The sequence below is a fragment of the Pseudophryne corroboree genome, chromosome 4, assembly GCF_028390025.1.
Source record: "Pseudophryne corroboree isolate aPseCor3 chromosome 4, aPseCor3.hap2, whole genome shotgun sequence".
NCBI classification, from domain to species: Eukaryota; Metazoa; Chordata; class Amphibia; order Anura; family Myobatrachidae; genus Pseudophryne; species Pseudophryne corroboree.
Window position 1 is genome coordinate 89,219,952 of NC_086447.1, and position 24,342 is coordinate 89,244,293.

General features: G+C 48.0%; 1 protein-coding gene across 2 annotated transcripts in view; it reads left to right on the forward strand.

The window, feature by feature from the left end:
• Positions 1-11,562: 11,562 nt before the first annotated feature.
• OPN5 (opsin 5) overlaps positions 11,563-24,342 on the forward strand; it is a 255,314-nt gene continuing 242,534 nt past the window's right edge. Inside the window, exon 1 of one of the 2 annotated variants that reach the window (XM_063915251.1) lies at positions 11,563-11,990. The gene's annotated coding sequence lies outside the window, so the exon portion shown is untranslated. The remainder of the gene's footprint in view (positions 11,991-24,342) is intronic. The other variant, XM_063915249.1, reaches the window with a different exon arrangement.

Sequence of the window (24,342 nt, forward strand, 5' to 3'; positions counted from 1 at the left end):
TGGGGCTGAAAATGATCAAGGGCCTATTTCGAGAAGTTGAGGAGGTGTGCCTAATGTTTTGTGGGTGTGGCCAATGACATATGGGCATGTACACTCCCTACACTATAAGCCCCAATGTCTCTAAAATAAAGGTAGAAAAACAGCATCACTTTGTGAGGACATTAAAAATAAGATTTTACTTACCGATAAATCTATTTCTCGTAGTCCGTAGTGGATGCTGGGGACTCCGTCAGGACCATGGGGAATAGCGGGCTCCGCAGGAGACAGGGCACATCTAAAAAGCTCTTTAGGTCACATGGTGTGTACTGGCTCCTCCCCCTATGACCCTCCTCCAGGCTTCAGTTAGGTACTGTGCCCGGACGAGCGTACACAATAAGGAAGGATCTTGAATCCCGGGTAAGACTCATACCAGCCACACCAATCACACCGTACAACTTGTGATCTGAACCCAGTTAACAGTATGATAACAAAACGAAGTAGCCTCTAAGAAGATGGCTCACAACAATAGTAATAACCCGATTTTTTTGTAACAATAACTATGTACAAACATTGCAGACAATCCGCACTTGGGATGGGCGCCCAGCATCCACTACGGACTACGAGAAATAGATTTATCGGTAAGTAAAATCTTATTTTCTCTAACGTCCTAGTGGATGCTGGGGACTCCGTCAGGACCATGGGGATTATACCAAAGCTCCCAAACGGGCGGGAGAGTGCGGATGACTCTGCAGCACCGAATGAGAGAACTCCAGGTCCTCTTTAGCCAGAGTATCAAATTTGTAAAATTTTACAAACGTGTTCTCCCTTGACTACGTAACTGCTCGACAAAGTTATAATGCCGAGACTCCTCGGGCAGCCGCCCAGGATGAATGCCACCTTCCTTGTGGAATGGCATCTACATATTTCGACTGTGACAGGCCTGCCACAGAATGTGCAAGCTGAATTGTACTACAAATCCAGCGTGCAATAGACTGCTTAGAAGCAGACGCACCCAGCTTGTTGGGTGCATACAATATAAACAGCAAGCCGTCCTAACTATATATATATATATATATATATATATTTATTTTTAGGGCCCTGACAACGTCTAGTAACTTGGAGTCCTCCAAGTCCCCAGTAGCCTCAGGCACCACAATAGGTTGTTTCAGGTGAAAACGCTGACACCCCTTTAGGAAGAAACTGGAGACGAGTCCCAGTTCTGCCCTGTTCAAATGGAAAATTATAATATGGGCTTTTGTAAGACACAGCCGCCCATTCTGACAATCGCCTGGCCGAGGCCAGGGCTAACAACATGGTCACTTTCCATGTGAGATATTGGTCAACAGCATGGTCACTTTCCATGTGAGATATTTCAAATCCACAGATTTGAGCGGTTCAAACCAATATGATTTTAAGGAATCCCAACACTATGTTGAGATCTCACGGTGCCCCTAGAGGCACAAAAAAACTGTATATGCAATACACCCTTTATAATCTGGACTTCAGGAACTGAAGTCAATTTTTTTCTGGAAGAAAATCTACAGGGCCGAAATTTAAATCTTAATGAACCCCAATTTGAGGCTCAAAACACTCCTGTTTTCAGGAAGTGCAGAAATCGACCTAGTTGAATTTCCTTCGTGGAGCCTTCCTGGCCTTACCCACGCAACATATTTTCACCACATGTGGTGATGACGTTGTGCGGTCACCTCCTTCCTGGCTTTAACCAAGGTAGGTATGACCTCCTATGGAATGTCTTTTCCCTTCAGGATCCGGCATTCAACCGCCATGCCGTCACACGCAGCCGCGGTAAATCTTGGAATATACATGGTACTTGCTGAAGCAAGTCCCATCTTAGCTCCCCAGGCCCTTAGTCCTCTGTGAGCATCTCTTGAAGTTCCGGGTACCAAGTCCCTCTTGGCCAATCCGGAGCCACTAGTATAGTTCATACTCCTCTATGTCTTATAATTCTCAATACCTTGGTTATGAGAAACAGAGGAGGGAACACATACACTGACTGGTACACCCACGGTGTTACCAGAACATCCACAGCTATCGCCTGAAGGTCTCAAGACCTGGCGGAATACCTGTCCCGTTTTTTGTTCGGGCGGGACGCCATCATGTCCACCTTTGGTCTTTGCCAACGGTCCACAATCATGCTGAAAAACTTCCCTATGAAGTTTCCACTCTCCCGGGTGGAGGTAATGCCTGCTGAGGAAGTCTGCTTCCCAGTCGTCCACTCCCGGAAAGAACACTGCTGACAGTGCTATCACATGATTTTCCGCCTAGCGAAAAATCCTTGCAGTTTTGACACTGCCCTCCTGCTTCTTGTGCCGCCCTTTCTGTTTACGTGGGCGACTGCCGTGATGTTATCCCACTGGATCAATACCGGCTGACCTTGAAGCAGAGGTCTTGCTAAGTTTGGAGCATTATATATTTGCTCTAAGCTTATTTATGCGGAGAGAATTCTCCAGACTTAATCACACTTCCCTGGAAATTTTTTCCTTGTGTGACTGTTCCCCAGCCTCTCAGGCTGGCCTCCGTGGTCACCGGCATCCAATCCTGAATGCCGAATCTACGGCCCTCTAGAAGATGAGCACTCTGTAATCACCACAGGAGAGACACCCTTGTCCTTGGATATAGGGTTATCCGCTGATGCATCTGAGGATGCGATCCGGACCATTTGTCCAGCAGATCCCATTGAAGAGTTCTTGCGGGAAATCTGCCGAATGGAATTGCTTCGTAATAAGCCACCATTTTTACCAGGACTCTTGTGCAATGATGCACTGACACTTTTCCTGGTTTTAGGAGGATCCCGATTATCTCGGATAACTCCCTGGCTTTCTCCACTGGGAGAAACACGTTTTTCTGGACTGTGTCCAGAATCATCCCTAGGAACAGTAGACGTGTCGTCGGAAAAAGCTGCGATTTTGGAATATTTAGAATCCACTCGTGCTGTCGTAGCACTACTTAAGATAGTGCTACTCCGACCTCCAACTGTTCTCTGGACCTTGCCCTTATCAGGAAAGCGTCCATGTTTCTTTTAAGAAAATTCATCATTCCGGCCATTACCTTGGTAAAGACCCGGGGCGCCGTGGACAATCCAAACGGCAGCGTCTGAACTGATAGTGACAGTTCTGTACCAGGAACCTGAAGTACCCTTGGTGAGAAGGGCAAATTTGGACCTGTAGGTAAGCGTCCCTGATATCCAGTGACACCATATCGTCCCCTTCTTCCTGGTTCGCTATCACTGCTCCGAGTGACTCCATCTTGATTTGAACGCTTGTATGTAAGTGTTCAAATATTTCAGATCTCACCGAGCCGGTTGGCTTCAGTACCACAATATAGTGTGGAATACTACCCCCTTCTGTAAAAGGGGTACTTTGATTATCACCTGCTGGGAATACAGCCTGTGAATTGTGTGAGGGGGAGACGTCTCGAATTTCTAATGTACACCTGGGATACTACATGTAGGATCCCGGAGTTCCCTTGCGAGTGAGCCCACTGCGTGCTGAAACTCTTGAGATGACCCCCTACCGCACCTGAGTCCGCTTGTACGGCCCCAGAGTTATGCTGCGGACTTGGCAGAAGCTGTGAGGGGCTTCTGTTCCTGGGAATGGGCTGCTTGCTGCAGTCTTCTTCCCTTTCCTCTACCCCTGGGCAGATATGACTGGCCTTTGCCCGCCTGCCCGTATGGGGACGAAAGGACTGAGACTGAAAAGACTGTGTCCTTTCTTGCCGATATGTGACTCGGGGTAACAAAAGGTGGATTTTTCAGCTGTTGCCATGGCCACCAGGTCCAATGGACCGCCCCTTTATACAGCAATATCCATATGCCGTCTGTAATCTGCCTCACCTGACCACTGTCGTGTCTTCGTCTGGCAGATATGTACATCACATTTACTCTTGATGCCAGAATACAATATATGCCTCTGCGCATCACGCATATATAGAAATGCATCCTTAAAATGCTCTATAGTAAATAAAATCTTGTCCCTGTCAAGGGTATCAAAATTTTCAGTCAGGAAATCCGACCAAGCCCCCTCAGCGCTGCACATCCATGCTGAGGCGATTGCTGGTCGTAGTATAACACCAGTATGTGTGTATATACTGTTATGATATTTTCCAGCATCCTATCAGCTGGCTCCTTGAGGCGGCCGTATCTGGAGACGGTAACGCCATGTTTTTACAAGCGTGTGAGCGCCTTATCCACCCTAAGGTGTGTTTTCCAACTCGCCCTTACTTCTGGCGGGAAAGGGTATACCGCCCATAACTTTCTATCGGAGGAACCCCACGTATCATCACACACTTCATTTAATTTATCTGATTCAGGCAAAACTACAAGTAGTTTATTCCCACCCAACAAAATACCCTTATTTGTGGTACTTGTGGTATCAGAAATATGTAACACCTCCTTCATTGCCCTTAACATGTAACTTGTGGCCCTAAAGGAAAAATACGTTTGTTTCTTCACCGTCGACACTGGGGTCAGTGTCCGTGTCAGTGTCTGTCGACCGACTGAGGTAAATGGGCGTTTTTACAAGCCCCTGACGGTGTCTGAGACGCCTGGACCAATACTAATTTGTCCGCCGGCTGTCTCATGTCGTCAACCGGCTTGCAGCGTGTTGACATTATCACGTAATTCCATAAGTAAGCCATCCATTCATGTGTCGACTCCCTAGAGAGTGACATCACTATTACAGGCAATTTGCTCCGTCTCCTCACCAACATTTTCCTCATACATGTCGACACACACGTACCGACCTATAGCACACACACAGGGAATGCTCTGATAGAGGACAGGACCCACTAGCCCTTTGGGGAGACAGAGGGAGAGTTTGCCAGCACACACCAAAATGCTATAATTATACAGGGACAACCTTTATATAAGTGTTCCTCCCTTATAGCATTTAATATATATTTATATCGCCAAATCATTGCCCCCCCTCTCTGTTATAACCCTGTTTCTGTAGTGCAGTGCAGGGGAGAGCATGGGAGCCTTCCCCTCAGCCTTTCTGTGAGGGAAAATGGCGCCTGTGTGCTGAGGAGAATAAGCTCCGCCCCTTTCTCGGCGGGCTTTTCCTCCCGGTTTTTTAATACTGGCCTGGGTTAAAATACATACATATAGCCTTAATGGCTATATGTGGTGTATTTCTTTTGCCAAATTAGGTATTTATATTGCTGCCCAGGGCGCCCCCAGCAGCGCCCTGCACCCTCCGTGACCGTGTCAGTGAGCCTGTGAGACAACAATGGCGCACAGCTGCAGTGCTGTGCGCTACCTCTATGAAGACTGAGAAGCCTTCTGCCGCCTGTCACCGGACCTCCGTCTCTGCCGTCTTCAGCGTCTGTAAGGGGGATCGGCGGCGCGGCTCCGGGACGAACCCCAGGCTGACCTGTGTTCCGACTCCCTCTGGAGCTCAGTGTCCAGTAGCCTAAGACTTCAATCCTCCTGCACGCAGGTGAGTTGCAAGTCTCTCCCCTAAGTCCCACGTTGCAGTGATCCTGTCGCCAGCAGGTATCACTGATTAGTTTAAACCTAAAAAAGACTTTTCTAAACAGCTCTATAAGAGAGCCATCCAGGTTGCACCCTACTCGGCCGGGCACAGAAACCTAACTGAAGCCTGGAGGAGGGTCATAGGGGGAGGAGCCAGTACACACCATGTGACCTAAAGAGCTTTTTAGATGTGCCCTGTCTCCTGCGGAGCCCGCTATTCCCCATGGTCCTGACGGAGTCCCCAGCATCCACTAGGACGTTAGAGAAAATCTAATTTTTATTCTTATCATTTATGGCAACCATGTGACCAGCTGGGCAGTTAATCATCATCATGTTGTATGGTAATGGGCCTATTTTTATCTGGGGCCTGGAGCTCCACTCGTCCCATTGTTAATCTGCCCACAAGCTTCTCCTCAACGTGATGTTGCTGCAGAACCTCAACCCGCCCAAACTGTGCAATGGCACCAGGCTGCTAGCGAATGCCCTCCACAGGAACGTCATTGAAGCCACAGTGTTTACCTGCTGTGCTTGGGGAGATTCGGTATTCATATCCCACATACCCCTCTGAGTTACCACTAATGGTCTGCTTTACAATGACCATCAAGTCCCAGGAGCAGTTGTTGATGGTGACAGGGTTTGAGTTGAAGGAGGACTGATGCTCACATGGTCAGTTCTACATTACGTGGTCACCTAGTAGTCTGGTGATCATTGCACATAAGGGAGGAACCACCAATGAGGTTTACAAAGAGTTCTTTAAGTAGAGAAAAGGTTTACATATAGATGGAGCCCTGCTCATCTATCCCTTTTAATAGGATTAACTGAACCAGTGAGGTCGGATTTAATACCCTGCTGTAATGACTTAATCCCCTGCTGTATTGTTCTCTCTGTATTGTATTACAGCTGAGAACAATAGATGACAGGCTTATGCTAATAAACCTTGGTGCACCTAGGCGCAACAGAGAAGGCTAGATGAGCGAGGCTCCATCTTTATGTCTTATAACCCACCTTCAAATCATTCATATAAAAAAAGGTTTCAATATATTCATTTATTTAATTTTGATACTACCACGCTCCTGTACCCTAGAGGCATAAAATTAACTAAGCATACAGTGCCTTGCTAAAGTATTCACCCCCTTGGCTTTTTACCTATTTTGTTACATTACAACCTGTAAAAAAACAAAACATTTTATCTGAATTTTATGTGATGGATCTGCACAAAATAGTCTAAATTGGTGAAGTGAAATGAGAAAAAATTATATTAAAAATATTTTTTTATAAATAAAAATCTGAAAATTGGCATGTGCATATGTATTCACCCCCTTTGCTATGAAGCCCCTCAAAAGTTCTGGTTCAACCAATTACCTTCAGAAGTCACATAATTAGTGAAATGAAGTCCACCTGTGAGCAATCTAAGTGTCACATGATCTGTCAGTATAAACACACCTTTTCTGAAAGGCCCCAGAGGCTGCAACACCACTAAGTAAGAGGCATCACACCATGAAGACCAAGGAGCTCTCCAAACAAGTCAGGGACAAAGTTGTTGAGAAGTACAAGTCAGGGATGGGTTATAAAAAAATATCCAAATCTTTATGATCCCCTGAAGCACCATCAAATCCATCATCTTCAAAAGGAAAGAACATGGTAGCACAACAAACCTGCCAAGAGAGGGTTGGCCACCAAAACTCACAGACCGGGTAAGAAGGGCATTAATCAGAGAGGCAGCACAGAGACCAAAGGTAACCATGAAGGAGCTGCAAAGTTCCACAGCAGAGACTGGTGTATCTGCGTGTGTGACCACAATAAGCCGTACACTCCATAGAGCTGGGCTTTATGGAAGAGTGGCCAGAAAAAAGCTATTACTTAGTGTTAAAAATAAGAAAGTATGTTTTGAGTTTGCCAAAAGGCATGTGGACGACACCCCAAATGTATGGAAGAAGGTGCTCTGGTCAGATGAGACTAAAATTGAACTTTTCGGCCACCAAGGAAAACGCTGTGTCTGGCGCAAACCCAACACATCCCATCACCCCAAGAACACCATCCCCGCTGAAACATGATGGTGGCAGCATCATGCTGTGAGGTTGTTTTTCAGCAGCAGGGACTGGGAAACTGTTTTGAGTCGAAGGAAAGATGGATGGTGCTAAGTACAGGGATATTCTTGAGAAAAATCTGTTTCAGTCTGCCTGTGATTTGAGACTGGGACGGAGGTTCACCTTCCAGCAGGACAATGACCCAAAGCATACTGCTAAAGCAACACTCGAGTGGTTTAAGGGGAAATATTTAAATGTGTTGGAATTGCCTAGTCAAAGCCCAGATCTCAATCCAATTGAGAATCTGTGGTCAGACTTGAAGGTTGCTGTTCACAAGCGGAAACCATCCAACATGAAGGAGCTGGAGCAGTTTTGCCTTGAGGAATAGGCAAAACTCTCAGTGGAAAAATGTGGCAAGCTCATAGAGACTTATCCAAAGTGACTTGCAGCTGTAATTGCCGCAAAAGGTGGCTCTACAAAGTACTGACTATAGGGGGGTGAATGGTTACGCACGCTGAAGCTTTCTGTTATTTTGTCCTATTTGTTTGCTTCACAATTAAAAAAAGAAAATCTTCAAAGTTGTAGCCATGTTCTGTGAATGAAATGATGCAAACCTTCAAACAATCCATTTTAATTCCAGGTTGTAAAGCAACAAAACATGAAAAATACAAAGGGGGGTGAATACTTTAGCGGGGGGGGGGGGGGGGTGAATACTTTAGCAAGGCACAGTGTAAGTTAAGATCGAATGAAGGAAATGAAAACAGTATATCGAAGGTCTACCCGGGTGAAACCGGGCCCTTCAGCTGGTAGATTTATATAATAATACACCACATCGATTTGCAGTATAACTGCTATAGATTAAGTGGAGATCTTATATTTCACAGACAATTGCAATGCTATCCAGTTGTTTTGATATTGTGTCAAATGAAAAACATCTTTAGGGTATTTTCAGAACATTGTTTCTTTCAATCAAACGTGTGTTGACAGCTACTGTTAGACATGATTTACTACTACAATTAAAAAAATAAATACATAAACCCCCCCCCCCCCCCCAAAAAAAAAAAAAACCCAGAAAACACCAGTTAGGATAGTAAGGATTAAGATTCTCATCCTACAAGTGCACCAGTCTCCATTGTAATAATAATACTGATCATTACAATGATCCTGGATGGCCTGCTTCATCTCCACCATGCACAGTGGGAGCCAGGGCATGCACCTACAGTTACTCTGCTGCAATGTAAATGGGACAAGTTCGCAGACGAAGAAAGAGGAGAGCCCTGCAGTTCTGGCACAGGGTACGTACAGTAATAGGTGGTAGTACAATAGACCAGGAGCAGGGACGGAGATGGGTTGACCCAGTACTACTGTCTCCAAATTACTAGTAATCTGCACATTAATTCTCTAAAGTCTGTTCTATCTCCAAAATGCATGCTCAGTGGGAGCTGGGGCGGGGGAGGGGGGGCATATGTCAGGTATCCTCCACCCAACCAATGGCTCCTACTGCTAGGGAGATGGGACAGACCTCATCAGAGAGGAGGAGAACCCAAGGTGTTACCGGGAATGTAATCAGTATGGGAGTGAGACAGAGCGGGGAGGGAAGAGGAGGATGTAACAGGACACAGCTGTGGACTAGGATAGGACAGTGTAGCAGAGCCAGGGAGGGGCAACAGAGCGGGATGAAGTGGGACAGATGAAGCATGGGACAGGGCAGAACAGGGGGAAGACTGAGAAGACCCACATTTTGTAAATAATAATACTAGATAAATGGTCAAATCTGCAGAGGTAATATTCAATTAGTAAAAAAATACATTTTATGCAAGGATGCATGCAGGTCAGCACCAGTAACAGAACACCAGTATATGCCACATACACAGGGTCGGCCTGGCCCACAGGGGTACCAGGGAACCACCGGTAGGCCCCACTGCCTGCCCCCCCCCCCCCCCCCCCACTCCTTCCTCTAGGGATCAGGTTCCAGACTGTGCCCTTGTATTATACATGGTAGATATGTTGCAATACACTGCACTAGACTATTGTGTATTTCAAGCATCCATGGAGGCTGGCCACACCCCCTTTGTATGCTGACCACACCCCTAAGTATGGGCCCCTATCACTGCATTCCCCCGGTGGGCCCTTCAAGCCCCAGTCCGACAGCACATACAATTACAGCTTTTGATTATTATTTTTTATAGCAAAATACCAATTCACTATTAGGTTTTACAAAAACCTCTATAATACAGAAACTACAACTCTCCTTCCAGTGTACAAGCAAAAAAAAGTATTTCCAAAATGTACCCACCAAAAAATATATGTGCGAGCAATGGAAAAAGCACCTACTGTATCGCTAGCATCCATCAGTCCATATCAGTGTGTATTTGCTGAGGCACCCTCAAAATATTCGGATCTTACCTGCATACAGTATATACATGTATGTGCATTGGTTCACAACTACGTAAATACGCATTTACTGTACCCAGCATACGGTGGTCTGCCCCTTCCATTCCCTGTCCCACCTCTCCAATCCCAAACCAGTACAAGCACCAGGTTTTAGCAACTCTGCATATGTGTACACACGTGTGCAGGCGCCGGGACCTGCACATAGACACAAGCGGCTGCTTGAGTGCGCATGCGCAAACCCCTGGCTTCCATGGACTGCATCGGCTGCAGCCCATAAAAACCGGATTGGGCTGACGATCAGGCAGGGAGTGACTTCCCACATGAAACCAGGTCTCTGCTAATAGCAGCCTGCTCTGGCAGTCCTGAAGGGAAAAAACACCTCCCAATGGGACTGCCTTGTGCGTCTGTGATTGACAGGTAGGAATACCAATAGGAAGTCAGTGCAGTCACACAGTCTGCTACTGGCTCAGCTGAGCTCACTGAAGTGGTGGGTGGGCGGGTGTGTGTGGGGGTGGGGGGGGAAGAGGTTTGGGGTGCAGCCTTGCAGCCCATAGTTAAAATCCACCATTAGACTGCAGGATGAAGAAGTGACAAATACAGATGTGTTCTCATGCACTGAGTGTTTTTGTGCCATATAATGCACGATGCATGGCATGACTTAGACGCTCCGCCATGTGTAGTGATTCCCGTAATTTTATACCTTTTCCTGAATTTTACCTTGTGTTCGCACCATAGCTGCGCACATATTGTATTCTCGTGTCCTAGGTACTTAGGATTAGAATTTGCGTCACAAAGGAATTGGTATAAAGTCGCAGATTAAGCAGAACGTTTGGCGCAAGGCATAGTGCGGGCTACTGGACCTCTGTCTTTTGCCTTTTAACCATGAATGTCAGCAGCAGTGGTAATGGTAACCCTGCATTGTACTTGTGCAGCGTTAGGGATGCCAATAAGATTCTGCATCTTGGGGGTCATTCCGAGTTGTTAGCTCGGTATTTTTTTGTCGCAACGTAGCGATTAGTCGCTAATGCGCATGCGCAATGTCCGCAGTGCGACTGCACCAAGTAAATTTGCTATGCAGTTAGGAATTTTACTCACGGCATTACGAGGTTTTTTCTTCGTTCTGGTGATCGGAGTGTGATTGACAGGAAGTGGGTGTTTCTGGGCGGAAACTGGCCGTTTTATGGGAGTGTGTGAAAAAACGCTACCGTTTCTGGGAAAAACGCGGGAGTGGCTGGAGAAACGGAGGAGTGTCTGGGTGAACGCTGGGTGTGTTTGTGACGTCAAACCAGGAACGACAAGCACTGAACTGATCGCAGATGCCGAGTAAGTCTGGAGCTACTCAGAAACTGCTAAGAAGTGTCTATTCGCAATTCTGCTAATCTTTCGTTCGCAATTTTGATAAGCTAAGATTCACTCCCAGTAGGCGGCGGCTTAGCGTGTGCAAAGCTGCTAAAAGCAGCTTGCGAGCGAACAACTCGGAATGACCCCCCTTATTGGCATCACTAACGCTGCACAAGTACAATGCAGGGTTACCATTACCACTGCTGCGGGATGCTTGGTGCAATCTGAGAACAGGTGTATGAGAACACATGCCTCACCACACCGTGGTACGAGTCAGTATGTTCCATGGTTTGTGACTGACACAGTGCTGGTAGCAGGCTGGTCCGTCAGCCCCCTGCTCCTAGCTGCACTGGTGAGTGCATGTTACAGTCTGTGTGAGCCCCTCCCAGCAGTACACGAGACTCCACAGTACTGGATACCCAGCAAAAGGATGACAAGTTCTCTCTCCCTCAGGAGTCATTCTCCTGCCCTGCACTGGAGCACACACAGTTGCCAGGACTGAGTGTTATATAAGGAGGAAGGAAGGCTGCAGAACTATCCTGGACACTGGGAGACCCATGTGTGCCTGCCATTCCCTCTGACTGACAACTCTGCACGTAGTATCAGGACACAGCACTGTGGAGCAGTGAGAATCTGTTCCATGCCTGGGAGAGAGGGGGATCTCACTGTTGGTACATTGCTACTTATCTGACTGGCACTATTGGATGTACAGGAGCAGCAGAAGAAGCTGGATTATGTGACTTGGCCAGGTGTTACAGGTACAGTGCCTCTTCCTATATGTAATCAGCTCCCACATCCTTAATGAGCTCCTAGTCCTGCTCTTGTGTAATAATCAGCCCTGTGGACTGTGCTTGCTGCTGTCCTGCGCTCTGTGATGCTGTCTAAGGTTGTGTAACATGCAGTAGTAGCATCTCCAGGGCTGTATTATACTGATGGGATCATATAATATTCTCTGCAATGCACAGGTCTGTCTACAGATACTGAGGGTGTAATGGGATATTTAATGGCATAATGTCTCCAATGTTGCAAACAAATATAGACATTATATAACCATGAGGCATAATAATAATAATAATAATAATAATAATCATATATAAACATCACCCTAACAACATAAAAAGCATTGTATATTTGTCTATATATCCTCCCTGTTATAAGAATGAACAGTTACAGCCAAACCTCACATGACCCCTCCTAATGTCAGAATAGACTGTGAGCGTTTGTACAAATGGTAGAATAGAACCGAAAGTCACTTATGCAGTGGCGATGCTGAAGGGCATATCCAATTAGGATTTACCGCATGGGGAAAGCTTTGGGTTAAACACACCTGGAGCTATTCAGTTATTCTGCATTTTCCTTGTGCGGTAAACACTCGGGTAATGCCCGGTAACCTATAGCTTAAAATGCGGAAACTATAGGTTTGCCTGCGTGTTATAGCCCAGAGGGGGCATTTTAATGTTGGCTTTTCCTTGCAGCTCCTGAGGCTATGAGGAAAAGTGCGCCCACCGGGCTAAACCAGCTGGAGACACAGGACCTAACTGAATAGGTCCAAGTCGTCAATTAGTGCCGCGACTAACTGGATATGCCTCTAAAGGTCTGGTCAACAGGTGTACGTAACATAGAAGTGCTGCAGGTTGCTTGAGATTTAAACCAGGTGATTGATCATACCTGTAAGAGGCAGAATACAGGTGTAGCGATGAGAGAGAGTGAGGGAAAGCTACTAAGTTGAGACTAGGGTGACAGTCTAACTCCAGTTACTGTGGAACTACACATCCCAACATGCCCTGGCAGTTTTGCAGTTAGAACTGTGCAGGGCACGCTGGGATGTGCAGTTCCACAGCGGCTGTAGCACCACATGGCAGAAACTGGTCCAGAATACCCATGTGTTATTTATAGATATAAAAAGGCTGTGCTAGTCCTGTAAATCTGTTGCAGTTTCATAGTTAACGAAGCTCCTGTATGTTATTTAAACACAGACTATTGTTATTTTTTGGGGCTTGTTTTGTGCCAGGGAAATGTCAACACTGTGCAAGTATCTGCGAGTTGCAAGACACCCAACCCTTTTATGGTAAAAGGTAACAACAGAACAATAAAACACATTCAATATTTGCAACAAGTGTGAAAAGACATATTTTGGTATTCGTACATTAACACTCATTTGTTGACGTTTTTACTCATTTACTATTCTGGGGGAGACGTACTGTACTAAGCCTTGAAAAGTGGTAAATTGCACGGTGATAAAGCAGCAGCCATTCAGTTCCTAATTTCCATGTTACAGGCTGGGTTTGAAAAATGACAGTTAGGAGCTGATTGGTTGGTACGTTATCACCGTGAAATGTATCACTTCGCGGCTTAGTACATCTGGCCTCCTGTATGGTGTACAGCTAAGGTCTTGCGGCCACTGACAGTTGTTAAATGTTTGTATATAGTTTTAGGGCACGCCAAGCGCATGTAGTGGTGCAGGGCTAGAAATCGTGGTTCAAGTGTTACCATACCCACTTGCCTGTCAGTTTTTTTACATTTATAGCGTGTAAATACCTACAATAAGCCAAAAAGCACCAGAGCACTAATAAAAACGCTAGCTTGGCTCCTTATAAATACATACATACATAAAGCAATAAAAAAAATAAGCATAATGGACTAATGCCAGTAGGACTGAGCCTTAAGAGAGCTGCAGATATTACAAATCTGGAGATTATAATTTCCTAGTTCTTTCCTGCTCCAACAGCTGTTTCTGGCTAAAATAAGGACAAAGTACATGGTTTTCTAGGATAAGAATAAAAAGATATAAACAATTTTGATAACCAAATCTCCCGCATCTGGATACCGACAAGTAGTAGCAGAATGGCTGGACCAGGTACAAGGCGACTCTTGTACTACTTCGGTTATAGATCCATAATAGGATTATGAGTTTATGACCTCATACAGTGACGTGCGGTGAGGGCACTGATTGTTGAGGCACTGGAGCACCTTCCCCCCTCAACAAATACAATCTGTGTGAGGAGGGCAGGGCTGTTTGTGAGGATCTGATTGGGGGGAGCTGTGGGGGGGGGGGGGCTGTGTGAGAAGGGAAGAGCTGTGTGTGCGGATCCGAGTGGGGGGGGCTGTGTAAGGGGGGGAGAGCTGGGTGTGATTATCTGAGTGGGGGGGAGAGCTGTGGGGGGGTTGTGTGAGGAGGGGAGAGCTGTGTGTGGAGATCTGAGTGGGGGAGAGCTGTGGGGGGGGGTGAGGAGCAGAGAGCTGCGTGTGGTGATCTGAGTGGGGGGGAGCTGTGTGAGGAGGGGAGAGCTGTGTGTGGGGATCTGAGTGGGGGGGGGGGTTCTGTATGAGGAGGGTAGGGCTTTGTGTGGGGGTCTGTGTAGGGGGGGAGAGCTGTAAGAGGAGGAGGGGTTTGAGGAGAGGAGAGCTGATTGTTTACCTTTCGTTAGATGGCTGTGGCTGGGGGCGGTTCTTCCATGGTGGCAGGTTCCTTTGGAAAGTTGCTGCAGTAGTCAGGGCCGGCCAGGGAGAGGATGAATGGAGTTAGGAACAACGACCTCTGTCGCTGGGAAGCAAAAACAGTGGGCAAAGGGTAGTTTATTATTAATTATTTATGCAGCATTAAAAACATTTGACCCCTCTTATGCAGCCTGAGTTATATAGCTAGCTGCTGGTGCTGCAGCTATCTCAGTACTCTGCCCTCCCTCCCCCTACCCGTTTGTAGTAGCAGCAGCGGGGTAGGTAGGAGGCTGTCAGCCCTGCACAGTGTTCCCCCATGTGTCAGTAGCAAACAGACAGCGCCACTGTGCAGGGCTGACAGCCTTCTAGCAGTGTGGGAGCAGCTTCGAGCGGGGAGCCGGGAAGGATCTCTCCCTCCCTGCTGACAGCCAATCGCGGGCATGCCGCCGGACGGGGACGTACTTTCACAGCTCCCCAGTGGCAGGAGGTCACTGCAGTGTGCTGAATCTCGCAGCGGTGGGTATGCGTCGGAACGTCACTGCTCCAAACGCTGCCGGATCGCGGAAACCGGCCCGACACAGGGGTGAGTGAAGGCCACTGAGGGGACACTTCTCCCACTAGCATATAGAACCAACCGTAGGGATCAGCAAACCGGAAACTGATCCGGCGACCCAAGCTGCCCCTGCCATTGGCCAGCGGATCCATTGGATCCACTGGGCCAATCACATCTCGGGGACTGACAGGGGCATGCATTCATCGGGGCTGAATGCACGCCCCTGTCATTGAGGCACCAGAACAGGTGCCGCTTCCCTATGCATTTTCAATGGGCTTTCCCAGCCCATTGCTTCACCCTGCCCCCTGCCCGCCCCCCGCTGCCCGGACTTTTAGTGTTAGCAGCGGGAGGCACCTTTCCCGCTACCTCACACCCTCAGATGCAGCCATAGTAACAAGGGGAAGATTATTAGAATAATAACAGAAGATATTTATCGCAGACTCTGTGTTATAAATATCTTCTTCTTATTATTTTAATAATTATGACAGGGGAGGCACTGCCTCCCCTGCCTCCCCTGACTGCACGTCCCTGCTACAGTATTATCTATATATATATATATATATATATATATCTATCCGTGTGTTGCAGACGCAGTAGGCACTCGTAACATGCATATGGCCGGGGTGCCCTCCTTGCAAGTATACGCTGTGTGTGGCTTGTAGCAGTGGGAAACAGCCCTCTGTTCCCATGGGACAAACACAGGCGGCACTCCACGGGCTTGAACAAATGGTGATATTTAATAAGTGAAGTAAATCACAGCATGGCAGGTCCGACGTTTCAACACCGCGCAGGGTGTTTTTTTCAAGGACACATGGTGAGCAACCAGTGTGTAATAAAAACGCTTACCTTAAATACACAATACATACCGCATGAGCCGGGGGAACGCGGCGGGCGGGAGCCTCCGGCGGCACCAGCATCCGGTCACAGAATCATGACTTAGCCGTTGCTAGGCTACCGATCAACAAACCTCCCGGCGCGTCCCACCGACACACTGAAAATACAAAGTGACAATAACAATGTTACCAAACAAAGTGATATGTGATGTATCTAAACTCATTAAGAGGAAACAAAATATAGTTTCCAAGAAAGTGCAAAAGTGTATTAAAAATCGCTGTATATGACAGAGACTCGGACACCTGCTTCAATAAAAGTATCTGGATAGTGTGCATAGATATACATGTGCACAAACTCTCATGGCATTAGCAAAATGTAATATATTAATCAAAACATGAAAGCCAAACATACATCGCCTCACTAGACTCGTTAAAGCGTTGGGAGAAAGAACATGAAACACAAAATCAGAAAAAGGGGAAAGCAAAAATGCATCATTAGAGAAATATACTCAGTGATAGTTTTTCATTCAGTCCGTGAGGCGCTAAGGTGTTCAGCTGCACAATCCATCGTGTTTCGCATTTTGACAATAGCTTTTGTCTATCACCGCCTCTGATGGGTGCTGGGATATGGTCCACTATTTGGTGTTTTAAGCTAGAAAGTGGATGTTGGCACAACTTAAAATGGCGTGCCACAGGCTGATCATTCTCCTTTCCTTCTATAGCTGCTTTTCTGGCCGATCTATGTAAAGCCATGCGCTCTTTGAAAGTTCTAATAGTCTGGCCCACATATAAAAGTCCGCAAGGACAAATGATAACATAAATAACGAACTGTGAGCTGCATGTTACAAAGTGATGGATTGTGTATTTCTTACCAGTTACTGGATGTATAAATGCTGGTCCAGCAATTAAATAATTGCACGTAGTGCAAGAATGACATTTATAACACCCTTTCCTAGTGGACATAACTGGTTTAGGGGAGACATCTGTTTTCACCAGCAGATCACGTAGATTTCGTCCGCGTTTATAACTAGGCATAACGGACATCTTGTGAAAGCAAGGTAACGCACTGTCACTTTTCACAATGGGCCAAAGCGCGCTCACCGCTCTGGGGATGACCGAGCTGGCCGTAGTAAATTCAGTCACTAACGGAATTTTTAAGGACAAAGCCTGATCCTTTTTTGATTGCAATAAGGAGGATCTAGGCTTCTTTGAGATGACTTCTTTCTCTTGGAGTAACCTATTGTGCGGATAACCTCTAGCTTTAAATTTGTCTACCACCTGTGTCAATGCTCTGTCCAACTCCTCTGGATTACTAGTGATCCGTGCCACCCGGGTCATCTGAGATTTAGGTAGCCCGGCCTTCAAAGCTGGCGGATGAAAGCTGGAATGTTCAAGAAGTGTATTGCGGTCCGTTACTTTATTGTAGACCATAGTGTGTATATGCCGATCTTTGATGGTAATAGCAATATCCAAATAGTGGATCACTTCTTTACTATATTGATATGTGAACCTGATGGGTGAATTGGCGAGATTGATTGACACAAGTAGTTGTTTCAAGCTGTCTTCGTCCCCAATCCAGAATAGCAGCAGATCGTCTATATATCTTTTATATAGAAGAATGTTGGAGACTGTCGCAGGATTTGAAAAAAATTATTCCTTTTCTTTTGCAAACATATATACGTTCGCCAGCGACGGTGCTATGCAAGAACCCATCGCACAGCCGGTGATTTGTTCATAATATTTGCCATTATGTAGAAAATAATTTCGCTGTAAGGTCAACTGAAGAAGCGTGATAAATAACTCAATGTCCAGCGATTGAAAATTGTTGTTTTCTAAAAAAGATTTCATAATAGCCAACCCTTCCATGTGTGGAATCACAGAGTATAGATTCTTTACATCCATGGTGCACATGATTGTATCCGCAGGTAATTCATCTATTGCTGACAAGATCTTTAACAGGTCTGATGTATCTCTCAAATGAGTGGACTGCCTCGTGACCAAGGGTTGTACCATAACGTCGGCCCTGCCATGCTGTGATTTACTTCACTTATTAAATATCACCATTTGTTCAAGCCCGTGGAGTGCCGCCTGTGTTTGTCCCATGGGAACAGAGGGCTGTTTCCCACTGCTACAAGCCACACACAGAGTATATATATATATATATATATATATATATATATAAATGCGAAAGCCCTCAGTCAGTCACTCTCTCACTTAGGGGTATATTCAATTGAAGTCAAAAGCTGCCGTCTGTCGAAAAGACGGCAGTTTGACTTTTTAAGGTCGAATCACGATTCAACCTATTCAATATAACCCAAAATTTTTCGACAAGTCGATGAATTCGACTTGTCGCCGGCGGAATAGCTGCCGATCCATGTGCTTGTGTCGAAAACGGGGCCAAAATTGACAGGTTTTGGCCCCCTTTTCAACCATCTCAGTCCGACATAAAAAAATGTCGGACTGAGATGTGGGACCCAGAGGAGGAGGGGGCGCTGGGAGGGGGGGGACGGCCGCGGGCATATAGGGGAGATCAGCGCTGCAGCAGGATGTCACACAGCCGCGCCGCTCACGGCAGCTTCCACCCGGCTCCAGCAAGTGAGGTCACGCTTAATGGAGCCAGGTGGACACTGCCGTGAGGTCGGGCGGCTGTGTGACATCCTCCTGCAGCGCTACTGTAGCGCTGATCTCCTCCGTCTGCCGGCGGCTGTCCCCAGCTGGTCTCCCCGCAGCCCACCCACCCCCCCCTCTCCTCCTCTGGGTCCCTCATCTCAATTCGACTTGAAAAAGTAGAATTGAGATGAGATTTGAATAGGGGTTGTCAGATCCATTCCGACAAATGCATGTCGGAATGGATCCGACGCTAATTGAATATACCCCTTACTCACTCACTCATCACTAATTCTCTTACTTCCCGATATGTCAGGAAGGTGAAATGTAACATAGGTATTCTTCAGGTGGGAAATAGGAAAACTATGTAATTAGAATTTTAATAAACCTCCCCTAAGGGGATGAAAAGGGGGTTGACATTATGACGTCATTACCAATGCGTGGCTTGCGTTGCGTGTATGATAACGCCCAAACGGACAATTGCATAAAAATTTGGATTGCACCTCCAGTGTGTAGAATGTAATAAACTACAGAACTGGTCCTGTCACTTTTTACCGTATCTGCTGCAGGTGCTCCTCGGACAACGCCAAGAACCATGGATTAATATTTACTTACATTAACACGTCTCAGATTTACACCTCTATAGATTTACCACATTTTTAACACTCATTTATATTTACAACGGTGAAAATCAGAAACTCCCGTGTGAAGAACGGGTAGAACAGATAGTTCTTAATATTTATATCATGATTGTCACATGGGGGTGCAGCCTTATGACAGCCTCTTAAGGTCAATTCACAAATCCAAGAAAAGGGAAAAGAAGGGGTTGTCTTTTCAGTGGCGCACTGTAATTAAAATATAACTTTTAGGGGGGCGTGGCCTGGACGCTGAGCTGGCAAGACGCATAGCTCCAGAGCTCCTACATAGCGGGTGCAAAGGCCGTCTCTCCCGCTGTTTCTCCAGCTTCTGCTTCTGCCCTGAAGTCTGCCCGGGGCCGTGGACGCCCGGAGGTGCAATCCCGAGCGTTGTGAGGGCTTCCTGCGGCTCCCGCGGTTTGAGGCCTTCTCCCCGATCTGAAGCCGGGGCCTCGAGTTTGGCGGCGGCCCGGCCGGGAGCTCCGGGTCCGGAAAACACCCGCGACGGATCCCCGCGAGCGCCCAGCGGACCCCTCCCTCCTCCACACACCTCTGCTGGCTGCCCCAGACCCCCCTGGTACCTTCAGACGGCGGGGATCCTCCTGGAGGGCTCTGTGATAAAGGAGGTATATTCTGCAGCTCCCTGTGTGGGACACTGGTGGCGGCCATCTTGCAGGCTTCCTTGCCCAGCTCCCTCAATCCCTGCAGTACAAGTGGATGCTACCCTGGGAGCTTCCTCTGTGTTGTTTCCACTCGCAATATAATGGAACTCTGACAGCCCACTTTTGCTCAGCCTTGATTTAAAATTGCTCTTGGGGGGGCGTGGCCTGGAGGGCGAACGGACTGGCAGCACTTACTGCTACTAAGCACAGACGCCCCTTCCCCTGCTGCCTGATCCTGGTGCTGCCCCGATCACTGGCTGGTCCGTGTCCGGGGCTCATCTCCGCGGATCCTAAACAGGGGTGGTCCTCCAGAGAGCCCTGCCTCCTACGACCTCTGACTGTCTGGCTCCTCTCCGGGACCACGTGGGCCCCCCCCCCCTCTGCCGAGACTCCCCGGACCTGCTCCTCCTGCCTTGCTCGGCTGGCCACGCCATGACGCCTTACCCCCCCTGGTACTGAGCCTTACTGCTGGAGCACCATCTCTACTCCCCACCCTGCTGTCCACCCCCTTTCTCATATGTTCACGATGCCCAGGGGTGGCAAAAAGTGACAGGGGTCCGACCTCACACCATTCCTTACTAAAAAGAGCACCCCGGCCAAGAGCAGGCCTGATGCTCCTGAACCCCCCCATGGTCCCCCCGACTCGGAGGCCGAAGACGACGACCTCACACCCCTTACCCGCAGGGACTTTCTCTCCCTCCTTAAGGAGATGCGGGATGTTAAAACCTCTGTCCAGGCTCTCCACTCCCTGAAATCCGATATTGCCGACATTGGCTCCAGAACCGATCAACTTGAACGACGAGTGGAAGAGGTGGTGTCGTTCCAGCAAACGGTTGAGACCGACTTCCACCAACTCCGCCAAGATGTTGCCCACTTGCGGGAGGAGCATGAGGACCAAGACAATAGGGCGAGGAGAAACAACCTGAGGATCCGGGGTATTCCTGAGGAGGTCGAGGCGGCCCACCTTGACCTTTACCTTAAGCGCCTCTTTGCCCACCTGTCACCTGACACCCCTGAAGAACTCCTCTCAAGACTCCTCCCAGCCCAGGGATGTCATCCTCCGACTGCACTACTTCACTGCGAAAGAGGCCATTATGAGAGAAGCCCGACGGCTGGAGTCTGTGACTTTCCAGAATACCCCCCTGCAGATTTTTCAGGACTTATCCCCGCTCACTCTGGCCAAACGTAGAGACTTCAAACCCGTCACTTCCCTGCTCTCCCGTCATAATGTTAAATACCGCTGGGGTTTCCCTTTCCGTATCCTGGTTTGGCACCAAGGGAAGCTCCTCACGGCCAGGAATCTACCCGAGGCTCAAACGCTGCTCTCCAAGCTGGGTATCCACACCGCCGAACAGGATATTCCTACTCAACGTCTGCCGCCGCGGACACAGCGGGACCCGCTTCAGCCCCCTCGATCTGAGTGGTTTACGGTCCCAACTTCTGCGGCCTCCCCAGCTCCACCTCCAGTTCCCTGATGGACTTTCAGCTCTCTAATTTAATGTCTTCTCTATATAATTATGTCGACCTTTCCTGGTCGCACTCCCCTACCCAGGGAGTTGTTTCACTTTAGATCTCCCGTATCTTGATTCCCCGACCCCTTAGTTGATTTTCGACTGTTTCATTGATACCTCTTGTTAAAATGTTACACTGTTGACATGTTAATATGCTGAAACCTGATATTCTGTTTTTTCTCTACCCCCTGCCCCTCCCTTCCTTTCTGGAGCTGGCGCTCCATCTGTTCTTTGTCCCTGTTTTCTTTCCAGCTTTTTCCCTCAGGTCCTCCCAGGGGAGGTTTGCTCCTACCCTTCGCTATGTGGTTTGTGATCCATTATCTGGACCCCATGCCGCGCCCCCTTAGGGCTTTGAGCCCTCTTGCTGACCTAGGTGCCCTCCCGACACCTAGTATCCCTTCCCCCTGTCAGCACTATCGGTCCTGGCCCCTACTGCCGGATGACCAACCAACCACCCTCCCTCCCTCCCTCCCTCCCCCCCCCCCCGGTTTCCTTTCCTTCCTCCCTCCCTTCTGACCACGTTGTCTCTCGCTTTATATCCTTCTTCTCTATCTCTCTTCCTCCTTCCTCTACTTTCAGTGCTCTCCGCTCTTTCTATTCTGCATACCTCTTTGCTGCTTGCCCATGGGTCTCCGGGTACTATCCTTTAATGTGAAGGGCTTGAATAGCCCTCAAAAGAGAGGTAAGCTCTTTGCCTCCCTTAAACTCCATAAAGGCGACCTGGTCTTTCCCCAGGAGACTCACTTCCTACATAACTCCCATCCTACGCTGCAATGTAAACCATACCCTGATTCTTTCCATGCCTGTGACCATTCGGCTAAGAAACGGGGGGTTGCAATTTTATTTGCCCGCCACCTCACCTTTGAGCTTCTAGATTCTCATGCCGACAAGGATGGCCGGTTTCTTGTCTTGGTGGGGAAACTTAATAACAAACTCTGTACCCTAGCCAACGTCTATGCCCCTAACCAACGACAGGAACGATTCTTTGCAAAGCTAGATACTCTCCTTACTCGAGTCCGGCAAGGCGACATCATACTTGCTGGGGACTTTAACTCCGTTTTAAACCCACAGATAGACCGCTCTCCCTCTCCCCCCACTGCCTCCCCGTCGGATTCCCTCCGCTCCAGATTCCTCCTCCGTCTCATGCGATCCCAGCTTCTCTATGACTCCTGGAGGATAAAAGACCCCTCTGCTCGTGACTACACCTTTTATTCTGCTCCTCATAATTCCTACTCCCGCATTGATATGGTCCTGCTCAGCCACGATCTCGCCTTAAATCTCCACGATGCCCATATTCACCCATTGATCTGGTCTGATCATGCCCCTATCTCCTGCGATCTCTCGGGTCTGATCTCACGCCCCCGCCCCATGACATGGCGTCTTAACGACTCCCTCCTTCACAACCCAGAGATACGTTCCCATCTTCGGGACACGATCTCCGACTATTTTACCCTGAACGATACCCCTGACATTTCTAGGTCCACTCTCTGGCTGGCACACAAGGCAGTTCTTCGTGGGCACGTTATCAGCCTGGCCTCAAAAACCAAAAAGCAATCCCTCACCCAGTTTAACAAACTCTCTATTAAACTCCACACACTTGAGACCCAGCATAAGGCGTCCTCCGACCAGGCTTTCTTGTCTGACCTCTGTACTGTTAAGGCGGAACTTGATCTCCTTCTCTCCAGACGGGTGGCCAAACGTCTTAAGTGGCTTCGCCAGTCCTTTTACGAGGAAGGAGACAAGGCGGACAAGATCCTAGCGGCACGACTCCGTTCCGCGAGAGCCAAAACTAATATTATCTCTATCAAAAACTCTCTCAATCAGCTTGTTCAAGACCCCACCGCCATCAGGGCTGCCTTCCAATCCTATTACGCTGACCTGTACAACCTCCCACCCCCCTCACCTGGTTCTTCCCCTCTGCCCCACTCCGACCTAGTCTCTCACTTTCTTTCTGCTTCTAACTTGCCTAGATTGCCTCAGGACGCCATGGACTATCTTAACTGTGAGATCTCGGTGGAAGAAATTGCTCAGACTATACTCATGCAAAAAATTCGTAAATCCCCGGGCCCGGATGGGTTCACAGCTCTTTACTACAAAAAAATTTCCAATCTTCTCTCCCCCCACCTTCAGTCACTGTTTAATAGGATTGTCCATGGCGACCCCTTTCCCCCTGAGATGTTGGAGGCTAGAATTGTGGTGATCCCTAAGGAAGGCAAAGATACCCTTAACTGCGCTAGCTACCGCCCTATATCTCTCTTGAACTTGGACTTGAAAATCTTCGCTAAGATCCTAGCCAACCGCCTTAACCCGTACCTCCCTTCCCTTGTCCATTACGACCAGGTGGGGTTTATCCCGGGCCGTCAAGCGAGAGATAACACCAGACGTGCTATTGATCTTATACATATCTCGAACTCCAGAAGATCCCCCACCATCATACTCTCCTTAGATGCTGAAAAGGCATTTGACTGGATCTACTGGAGTTTCCTGAGAGCCGCCCTGGAGGCCTATGGCTTGTCTGGTGGCTTTCTCACTGGTGTCCTGGCACTATACTCCGCCCCCTCTGCCACAGTCTTAATCAATGGCGTCCCGTCTGCTCCGGTCAGCATTTCAAATGGTACACGTCAGGGATGCCCCCTCTCTCCACTAATATTTGCCCTCATTATTGAGCCCCTCGCTTCTCAAATTAGAGCTCATCCAGATATACACAGTATACAAGTAGGCCGTATCGATCCTAAAATCTCCCTCTTCGCTGACGACGTTCTACTTTCTCTGTCCCAACCCCTTATCTCACTCCCAAACTTATTTTCAGTCCTGCATTCTTACAGCCTTATATCAGGGTACAGGATCAACTATTCCAAGTCTGAAGCTATG